This window comes from Neovison vison, chromosome 12 (assembly GCF_020171115.1).
Source record: "Neovison vison isolate M4711 chromosome 12, ASM_NN_V1, whole genome shotgun sequence".
Lineage (NCBI taxonomy): Eukaryota > Metazoa > Chordata > Mammalia > Carnivora > Mustelidae > Neogale > Neogale vison.
The window spans coordinates 137,379,761-137,390,057 of NC_058102.1; the positions used below are offsets into that span (position 1 = coordinate 137,379,761).

At 39.0% G+C, this 10,297-nt stretch overlaps 1 pseudogene; it reads left to right on the plus strand.

Moving 5' to 3' along the window:
• Positions 1–7,645: 7,645 nt before the first annotated feature.
• LOC122891051 lies at positions 7,646–8,357 on the plus strand (annotated as a pseudogene).
• The last annotated feature ends 1,940 nt before the right edge of the window (positions 8,358–10,297 follow it).

Here is a 10,297-nt window from a genome sequence, read left to right on the forward strand (position 1 = left end):
GGCTCTCTGCTCAGCAGGGAGCCTGCTTCCCTTCCTCTCTCTCTGCCTACTTGTGATCTCTCTCTCTCTCTCTCTCTCTCTGTCAAATAAATAAATAAAATCTTTTAAAAAAAAAAAAAGCTTATGTTTTTGGGAGCCTGGGTGGCTCAATTGGTTAAGCCACTGCCTTTGGCTCAGTGGCCTTCTCCCCTCTTATGCTCTCTCTTACTCTCTATCCCTCTCTCTTAAATAAATGCTCGACATTTCTCTTATACCATACACAAAGATAAACTCGAAGTGGATCAAAGACCTCAATGTGAGGCAGGAATCTATCAAAATCCTAGGGGAGAACATAGGCAGTAATCTCTTTGACATAGGCCACAGCAGCTTCTTTCAAGACGTGTCTCCAAAGGCAAAGGAAACAAAAGTGAAAATGAACTTTTTGGGACCTCCTCAAGAAAAAAAAAGTTTCAACAAATGAAACAATAAACAAAACAAAGAGACAACCCATGGAATAGGAGAAAATATTTGCAAATGACACTACGGACAGCAGGCTGATATCCAAGATCTAATAAAGAACTCCTCAAACTTACACAGAAAACAGAAAATGACATCAAAAAATGGGCAGAGACATGAACAGACACTTCTTCAAAGAAGACATACAAATGGCTAATGGACACATGAAAAAATGGTCATCTTCACTAGCCATCTGGGAGATTCAAACCAAAACCACATTGAGATACTATCTTACACCAATTAGAATGGCCAAAATCAACAAGACAGGAAACAGCATGTGTTGGAGAAGATGTGGAGAAAGTGGAACCCTCTTACACTATTGGTGGAAATGCAATTTGGTACATCCACTTTGGAGAACAGTGCAGAAATTCCTTAAGAGATTAAAAATCGAGTTTCCCTATGACCCTGTAATTGCTCCACTGGGATTTACCCCAAAGATACAGATGTAATGAAAAGAAGAGCCATCTGTACCCCAATGTTCATAGCAGCAATGGTCCATCCCCAAACTGTGGAAAAGGCCAAGATGCCCTTCAACAGACAAATGGATAAAGAAGATATGGTCCATATATACAATGGAATATTGTGCCTCAATCAGAAAGGGTGAATACTCAACTTTTGTTTCAACATGGACAGGACTGGAGGAGATCATGCTGAGTGAAATAGGTCAAGCCGAGAGAGTCAATTTTCATATGGTTTCACTTATTTGTGGAGCAAGTAATATCATGGAGCACATTGGGAGACAGAATGGAAAAGCGAGTTGGAGGAAATCGGAGGGGGAGACAAACCATGAGAGTGGTGGACTCTGAGAAACAAACTGAGGGTTTTGGAGGAGTTGGGGTGGGGGGTTGGTTGAGCCTGGTGGTGGGTATTAAGGAGGGCACATATTGCATGGAGCGCTGGGTGTGGTCCATAAACAATGAATATTGGATCATTGAGAAAAAATTAAATTAAATTTTAAAAAATCCTTTAAAATATTTTTAAAAGATTTAATAAACTGATGTTTTCTCTTAATTTTACTGGTAAAGAATAAAAAACCATTTTTTTGTAAAATTCTGCTAGCCATCTCAATTCATTTATTAGTTCAGAGAACAGTTATGAAATCCAACCATATATAAGCAAATACATATCCCTTGCTTCAAAGATTGATAAATATACAATTACAATACAATGTCTTTGTGGCAACAAAACAGCTGTGGACCTCTTTGTAGGAGCTGTGGAACCAAGCATCATAAACCAAGGGACCTAGGAAAACTCTTGCCTACCCATGCATCAGATAACAGACACACTCACTACAGTCCCAGCTATAGAGGCAGCAATAGCCCACAGACTGGCTCCAGCCCCTTCCTCTCAACCACATCTGGGAGCCCTTGGAACACACTTAGATAATCACCCATTGAAGAGAGAGCCTTTTTGGAAAACTAGATTTCTTACAGTAATGTTCCAGCACACCACTAGAGCAAAAACAAAACAAAACAAAGCAAAACAGGTTTGGATACACTGGAAAGGTAGTCATTAAAGACTACTTCAAAAGCAAAGACAGCAATGTACAACTTCAAAGAATATAAAAAGGCAAGGAAATATGATACCACAAAATGATCACAATAATCTTCCAATAATTGATCTCAAACACATGAAGATCAGTAGTTTATCCAAAAAAGAATTCAAAATAGCAGTTTTAAGTAAACTCAGTGAGCTACAAGGAAACACAAAAAGCCAATTCAGGGGTGCCTGGGTGGCTCAGTCTGTTAAGCGCCTGACCTTTGATTTTGTTTCAGGTTAGGAAAGCAAGGTCATGAGATCCACCCCTGCATCAGACTTATGCTCAGTGCAGTGCATGTCCCTCTCCCTCTCCCACTCACCCGGCTCACACACATCCTCTCTCTAAAATAAATAAATAAACAAACAAATAAAATCTTAAAAAACAAAAAAAGCCAGTTCAATAAGATGAGAAAAATACTAGAACAAAATGAGAAGTTTAAAAAAGAGGTGGAAGGGCACCTGGGTGGCTCAGTCATTTAGGTGTCTGACTCTTGGTTTTAGCTCAGGCCATGACCTCAGGATTGTGGGATTGAGCCCCAGGTCTGCTTGACATTCTCTCTCCCTCTCTCTGTCCCACCCCCAAACTGATCTCTTTCAATTTCTCTCTCAAGTAAATAAATAAAACATATATTTTTTAAAAGAGCTGGAAATAGTTAAAAAAAATAACTAAAAAATTCTGGAGCTGAATAATATAGTGAATGAAATGGAAAAAAGCAATGGAAATCACTGACAAGGGGTGCCTAGGTAGCTCAGTTGCTTAAGCGTCTGCCTTCAGCTCCCGTCATGATTTCAGGGTCCTTGGATCCAGCCTGGCATCAGGCTCCCTGCAGGGAGCCTGCTTCCCACTCTCTCTGCCCGCTTCTCTGCCTACTTGTGATCTTTCTTTCTCTGTCAAATAAATAAAAATAAAATCTTTTTTAAAAGAGAGTGAAAAAAAAAAGAGAAATCACTGAGAGGAAAATGAATTTAAAAAATCCTGTGAATTTAAAATTTTCAAATTTTAGAATTTTCAAATTATCCAATCAGTGGAGAACAAACTAAAAAGAAAGAAAAGAATGAGAAAAGCCTATGTGATTGTGGGATACCACTAAAAGAAACAACGTGTAAATTACTGCAGTTCCAGAAGGAGGAAAAGGGAGAAAAAGACATAAAGCTTAAAGAAGTCATGGGTGAGAACTCTCAAACCTGGGAAAACATTTGGAATCCAAGTTTATGAAGCTCAGTTATCAAAAAAACTAATTAGAGATTTTCTCCAAAACACATTATAATAAAACCATCAAAAATCAAAATCAAAGAGAGAATCATAAAAGCAGCAAGAGAAAAGAAGCTTGTCACCTACGAGTGAACCCTCATAAGTCTATTAGCAGTTTCTCAGAAGAAACCTTATATGCTAGGAGAAGAATGGGATTGTATATTCAAAATGCTGAGAGAGGGGCGCCTGGGCGGCTCAATGGGCTGGGCCTCCGCCTTCAGCTCAGGTCATGATCTCTGGGTCCTGGGATTGAGCCCCACATCGGGCTGTCTGCTCGGGGGGAGCCTGCTTCCCCCTCTCTTCAGCCTGCTGCTCTGCCTACTTGTGATCCCTCTCTCTGTGGCAAATAAATAAAATCCTAAAAAAAAATGCTGAGAGAAAAGAACTGCCAACCAAGAATACTTTACTGAGCAAAATTATCCTATAGAAATCAATCAAATCAAATCAGTAAGTTTGATACACATTAACAGAATGAAAAAAATTACATGATCATCTCAATATGTGCAGAAAAAGCATTTGACAAAATTCAACATCTTTTCATGATAAACACTCTCAATAAAGTGGGTACCAAAGTATCATACCTGAACATAATTAAGACCACATAGGAAAAACCCACAGCTAACATCATACTCAGTGGCAAAACACTGAAATTTTTTCCTCTAAGTTCAAGAATAAGACAAAGGCACCCACCTTACCACTCGTATTCAACATCAGACTAGATAAAGAAATGAAAGGCATCCAGATCAGAAAAGAAGAAATCAAATTGTCTGTCTGCAGAGGATATGATCTTACATATAGAAAATCCTGAAGATACCACGAAAAAGCTGTTGGAACTAGCAAAGATGAAGGATACAATATCCACATATAAAAATCCATTACATTTCTATACATTAACCCAAAAAATCTGAAAAAGAAATTTAAAAATACCATTCACAAAAGCATCAAAAAGAACAAAATACTTAGGAATAAACTTAACCAACAAGGTGAAAGATATGTACACTAAAAACTATGACACTTTGATCAAAGAAACATCAGACACACAAATAGGAAGATAACTCATTATTTATAGCTTAGAAAAATCAACATTAAATATCCACATGACTCAAAGCCATCTGTAGATTCAAGGCAATCCTTGTCAAAATTCCAGGGACATTTTTCAGAGAAATAGGAAAAAGAATCCTTAAATTTATATAGAACAAAAAACACCCCAAATAAGCAAATCATTCCTGGGAAAGAACAAAGCTGGAAGCATCACACTTCCTGTTTTCAAACTGTTACAAAGGTATAAAAATCAAAATAGGATGACCGTTCATAAAAAACAAAACAAAACAAAACAAAAAAAAACCACAAAACCCAAAGAAAAAGAATCAAGAACTGGACAAGAAACCCATGGATGTAGTCAACTAAAATTTGATGAGGGAGCTGAGCACACTCAAGGAAGAAAAGATAATCTCTTCAATAAATTATCCTGAGAAAACTGGATATTCACATGCAGAGAATGAAACCGGACCCATGACTTACACCACTCACAAAAATTAACCAAAACTGGGTTAAAGACTTAAATATATAACCTTAAACCATAAAACTCCTACAAGAAAACGGGGAAATCTCCCTGATATTGCCAACATTGATGTTGGCAATGATTTTGGATGTGACATCAAAAGTACAAGCAACAAAAGCAAAAACAGTGGAACAAGCAATGTTTCTGCATGGCAAAAGAAACGAGCAACACTCTAGTTCCATTTACGTTGAATATATAGGGGAAGGAAAAGAAAAAATAAGATAAAAACAGAGATGGAAGCAAACCGTAAGGGACTCTTAACTAGAGGAAAGAAACAGGGCTGCTGGAGGGGAGGTGGGCGGGAAGATGGTCTAACTGTGTGGTGGGCATTAGGGAGGGCACTTATGATGAGCACTGGCTTTACATGCAAGTGATGAATCACTAAAGTCTACCCCTGAAACTAATAATACAATATATGTTAACTAAGTTGAATTTAAATGAAATCTAAAAAACAAAGCAGAAACAAGTAACATAATGAATAAGCAACCTACAGAATGGATGAAAATATATGTAAACCACACTATCTGAAAAAAGGTTCATATGTAAAGTATATAAAAAATTCATACAATTCAACAGCAAAAAAACAATTAAAAACTGGGCAAGGCATCTTAATAGACAGCTTTCCTCAGAAGATATTCAAATGGCCAACAGGACCAAAAAATGGGCTCGATATCACTATTCATCAGGGAAATGCATATCAAAGCCATAAAGATATACCTATCACCTCACACCTGTTAAATGGCTTACATCAAAAAGGGAAGAGATACCACTGGCAAAGATGTACAGAAAAGGGAATCCTTACACACTGTTACAGGACTGTAAACTGGTACAGCCACTGTGCAAAACAGTGTGGAGGTTCCTCAACAAACGAAAAAATAGATCAGAATATCCAGTAATCCCATTTCTGGGAACATTCTGACAGAAATGAATCAGTATCTCAAAGACGTATCTGTCCCTCTACATTTACTGCAGCATTATTTACAACAGCCAAGACACGGAAACGACCTATGTGGCCATCAGTGGATCCACTGATTTAAAAATGTGGTATACACTTACAATGGAATATTTTTAGCCACAAAAAAAAGAGGGAAACCCTGCCATCTGCAACAACATGAATGAACCTTGAGGGCATTAAGCTAAGTGAAGGAAGTCACGCAAAAAGATAAATACTCTATGATCTGACTTACTCATGGAATCTTGAAAAAAAAACACATTTATAGATTTGTGGTTGCCAGGGGTAGGAAGCTGAGGGAAATGGGTAGATATTGGCTAAAGGGTACAAACTTCCTGTTACAAGAAGTGTAAGATCTGAGGATCTAATGTACAGAATGGTGATTACAGTTAATAATACTGTTATATATTTAGAAGTTGCTAAAAGAGTTGCTAAAAAATGATAATTATGTGAGGTGATAGAAGTATTAACACTATTAGCATTTTACAATATAAAAGTATATTAAAGTAATACAGGTATACCTTACACTTACACAGTTATCTGTCAATTATACCTCAAAAAATCTGGACAAAATTCAACAATACTCAGATGTCAAAAATAGCAATAATGTGCTTAATTTTGTTTGAAAATAAAATTGCTTGGGGGTGCCTGGGTGGCTCAGTCAGATAAGGTCTGCCTTCAGCTCAGATCATGATCTCCAGGTCCTGGGATTGAACCCCAAATCAGGCTCCCCACTGAGCTTCTCCCTCTCCCTTTGCCCCTCCCTCCTGCTCATACTCTCTCTCTCACAAATAATTTCTTTTTAATTTTCTTAAAGAAAATGATTTGGTAACTTTTGTATACTTTTAGCTTACTATTTAATCCTAATATAAAAGCTAGATTTACTAATACAAAATTATAATTACTTTTTCATGGACTAAATGCATGCAAGAGAATATTATTAGCATATAGCTACATAAACTCACAAAAGACTAAATTTCCCACAAGAGATTATTAATTTAGGAATTGAGCATGAGCCCCTAAGAGCACTGAAAACAAAAACAAAGCTAGCAATTATTGCTTTAAAACTGTTAAACAGATAACTATTCTATTTAAAATTTAACATCCAAAAAAGAAGGATCTTCCTGAAAGCAATTATTAAACAATCTTTCCCGACCTAAATTTCAAAAATAAATCTACAATTACAGAATATGAAATAGCTTTCATTTTGAATACAGTAGATAGAAGCAACTTTTAAATCGAAAAAATCTAGTTAAAGTCACCTCAAACTTAGGGTGGAGGGAACCCAAATATGAAGCCATAGTAACAAGAAGCCACCCTATGCAGTTTTAAATGTGTGTAATTGATCGAGGCCTACTGGCCTCGCTCACCAATCAGGAAATGTCAGCTCCTCCTTTCTAAAAGAAAGCCAGTATGGAACAAAATCACTCCAGTACACATGCCTCGAGTGCCAACCAACCAATCAACCAACCATTTCACCCAAATCACCATGGTGTTTCAGATGATGACAAACCACTTAATTCTCTGAAAGTCCCCCAAACCTTAAACTTTACTCTTCCCAAAACCCTATATAAGAATAGAAGACTGCTCTTTCAGAAAAGACTTGACCAGCATCGTTCTCTCTTACTAGTAGGCAATAAATTCCATCTTCATCTTTTTAGTTTACATATTGAGGGCTCATAATCCTTTCACAAGAATTGTTAAAGTCCTATAATAATTTACCATCATAGGCCGTAGACCGCTGCCTCCACCCCGGCTGTGGCCCTGCCGGTTACATAACTCATTTCGGGCTCCGCACGGCCTCACTTCTCGGTAGCCTGCGACCTCAGGATGCTTTGAGCCCCACGATGGCGTCCGCTGCCGCCGGCTCCCATCCGAGGTGTGAATGACAGAGGTGGTGCCGTCCAGCGCCCTCAGCGAGGTCAGCCTACGCCTCCTCTGCCACAATGACATAGACACTGTGAAACATCTATGTGGCAACTGGTTCCCCATCGAGTACCCAGACTCATGGTATCGTGATATCACCTCCAACAAGAAGTTCTTTTCCCTTGCCGCAACCTACAGGGGCGCCATCGTGGGAATGATAGTAGCCGAAATAAAAAGTAGGAGCAAGATACACAAGGAGGATGGAGATATTCTAGCCTCCAACTTCTCTGTTGACACGCAGGTTGCGTACATTCTAAGTCTGGGAGTAGTGAAGGAGTTCAGGAAGCACGGCATAGGTTCCCTTTTTACTTGAGAGTTTGAAGGATCACATATCAACCACCGCCCAAGACCACTGCAAAGCCATCTACCTGCATGCCCTCAACACCACCAACACAACAATGAACTTCTATGAAAACAGAGACTTTAAGCAACATCACTATCTCCCCTATTACTACTCCATCCGAGGGGTCCTCAAAGATGGCTTCACCTATGTGCTCTACATCAACGGCGGCCACCCTCCCTGGGCAATCCTGGATTACATCCAACACCTGGGCTCCTCGCTAGCGAAACTGAGCCCTTGGTCCATCCTGCACAGGATCTACCGTCAGGCCCACAGCCTGCTCTGTGACTAGCAATTGTTGGTAATAAGAGTGCCAGTATAGCAGGTAACTTCCTTTTAAAGCACATCAGATTTTAAAAGTATTCTATTTTTCACAAAACTCGACCATTCTCCTACACCATACACAAAGATAAATTCTAAATGGATGAAAGACCTCAATGTGAGACAGGAATCCATCAAAATCCTAGAGCAGCCCATAGGTAGTAACCTCTTCGACATCAGCCACAGCAACTTCTTTCAGAACATGTCACCAAAAGCAAAGGAAACAAAAGTGAAAATGAACTTTTGGGACGAGACAACCAACGGAATGGGAGAAGATATTCACAACTAACACTACAGATAAAGGGCTGGTATGCAAGATCTATAAAGTACTTCCCAAACTCCACACCTAAAAAACAAATAATCAAGTCAAAAAATTATAGAGGGTACGGCTTGCATGGAGCACTGGGTGTGGTGAAAAAATAATGAATACTGTTTTTCTGAAAATAAATAAATTGAAAAAAAAAGCAAGAGGAAAAAAATTGTGCAGAACAACAGACCCATGAAAAAGTGCTCCACATCACTCCATATCAGGGAAATACAAACCAAAACCACAATGAGATACCACCTCACACCAGTCAGAATGGCTAAAATTAACAAGTCAGGAAATGACAAATCCTGGTGAGCATGTGAAGAAAGGGGAACCCTCCTACACTGTTGGTGGGAATGCAAGCTGGTGCAACCACTCTGGAAAATAGCATGGAGATTCTTCAAAAAGTGAAAAATAGAGCTACCCTATGACCCAGAAATTGCACTACAGGGTATTTACCCTAAAGATACAAATGTAGTGATTGGAGGGGCACAGGCACCCGAATGTTTATAGCAGCAATGTCCACAATAGCCGAACGATGGAAAGAACCTAGGTGTTCTTTCAAGAGAATGAATGGATATCAACAGATGAATGGATAAAGAAGATGTGGTATACACACACACACACACACACACACATATATATACAATAGACTACTATGCAGCCATCAAAAGAAATGAAATCTTGCCATTTTCGATGACATGGATAGAACTAGGGGGTATTATGCTGAGCAAAATAAGTCAATCAGAGAAAGACAATGATCATATGATCTCCCTGAGATGAGAAAGTTGAGAGGCAACATGGGGGACTTGGGGGGTAGGAAAGAAATAAATGAAACACGATGGGATCGGGAGGGAGACAAACCATAGGAGACTCTTAATATCACAAAACAAACTGAGGGTTGCTGGAGGGAGGGGGGTAGGGAGAGAGTGGTTGGGTTATGGACATCGGGGAAGGTATATGCTATAGTGAGTGCTGTGAAATGTGTAAACCTGGCGATTCACAGACCTATACCCCTGGGACTAATAATACATTATATGTTAATAAAAAATAAATTTAAAAAATGGGCAGAAGACATGAACAGACACGTCTACAAGAAGACATACAAATGGCTAACAGACACATGAAAAAATGTTCATCGTCATTAGCCATCAGAGAAATTCAAATCAAAACCACATTGAGATACCACCTTACACCAGTTAGAATGACCAAAATTAACAGGATGGGAAACAACAAGTATTGGAGAGAATGTGGAGAAAGGGGAACCCTGTTGCACTGTTGGGAATGTAAGTTGGTGCAGCCGCTTTGGAAAATAGTGTGGAGGTTCCTCAAAAAGTTAAAAACAGGGTGCCTGGGTGGCTCAGTGTGTTGGGCCTCTGCCTTCAGCTCAGGTCATGATCTCAGGGTCCTGGGATCGAGTCCTGCATGCGGCTCCCTGCTCAGGAGGCACCCTGCCTCCTCCTCTCTCTCTCTCTCTGCCTGCCTCTCTGCCTATTTGTGATCTCTCTCTGTCAAATAAATAAAAATCTTATATAAATATATATTAATATCTAATCTCTAATCACATATTTTTTCATATAAAAAAGTTGGGGATAGTCTAATAT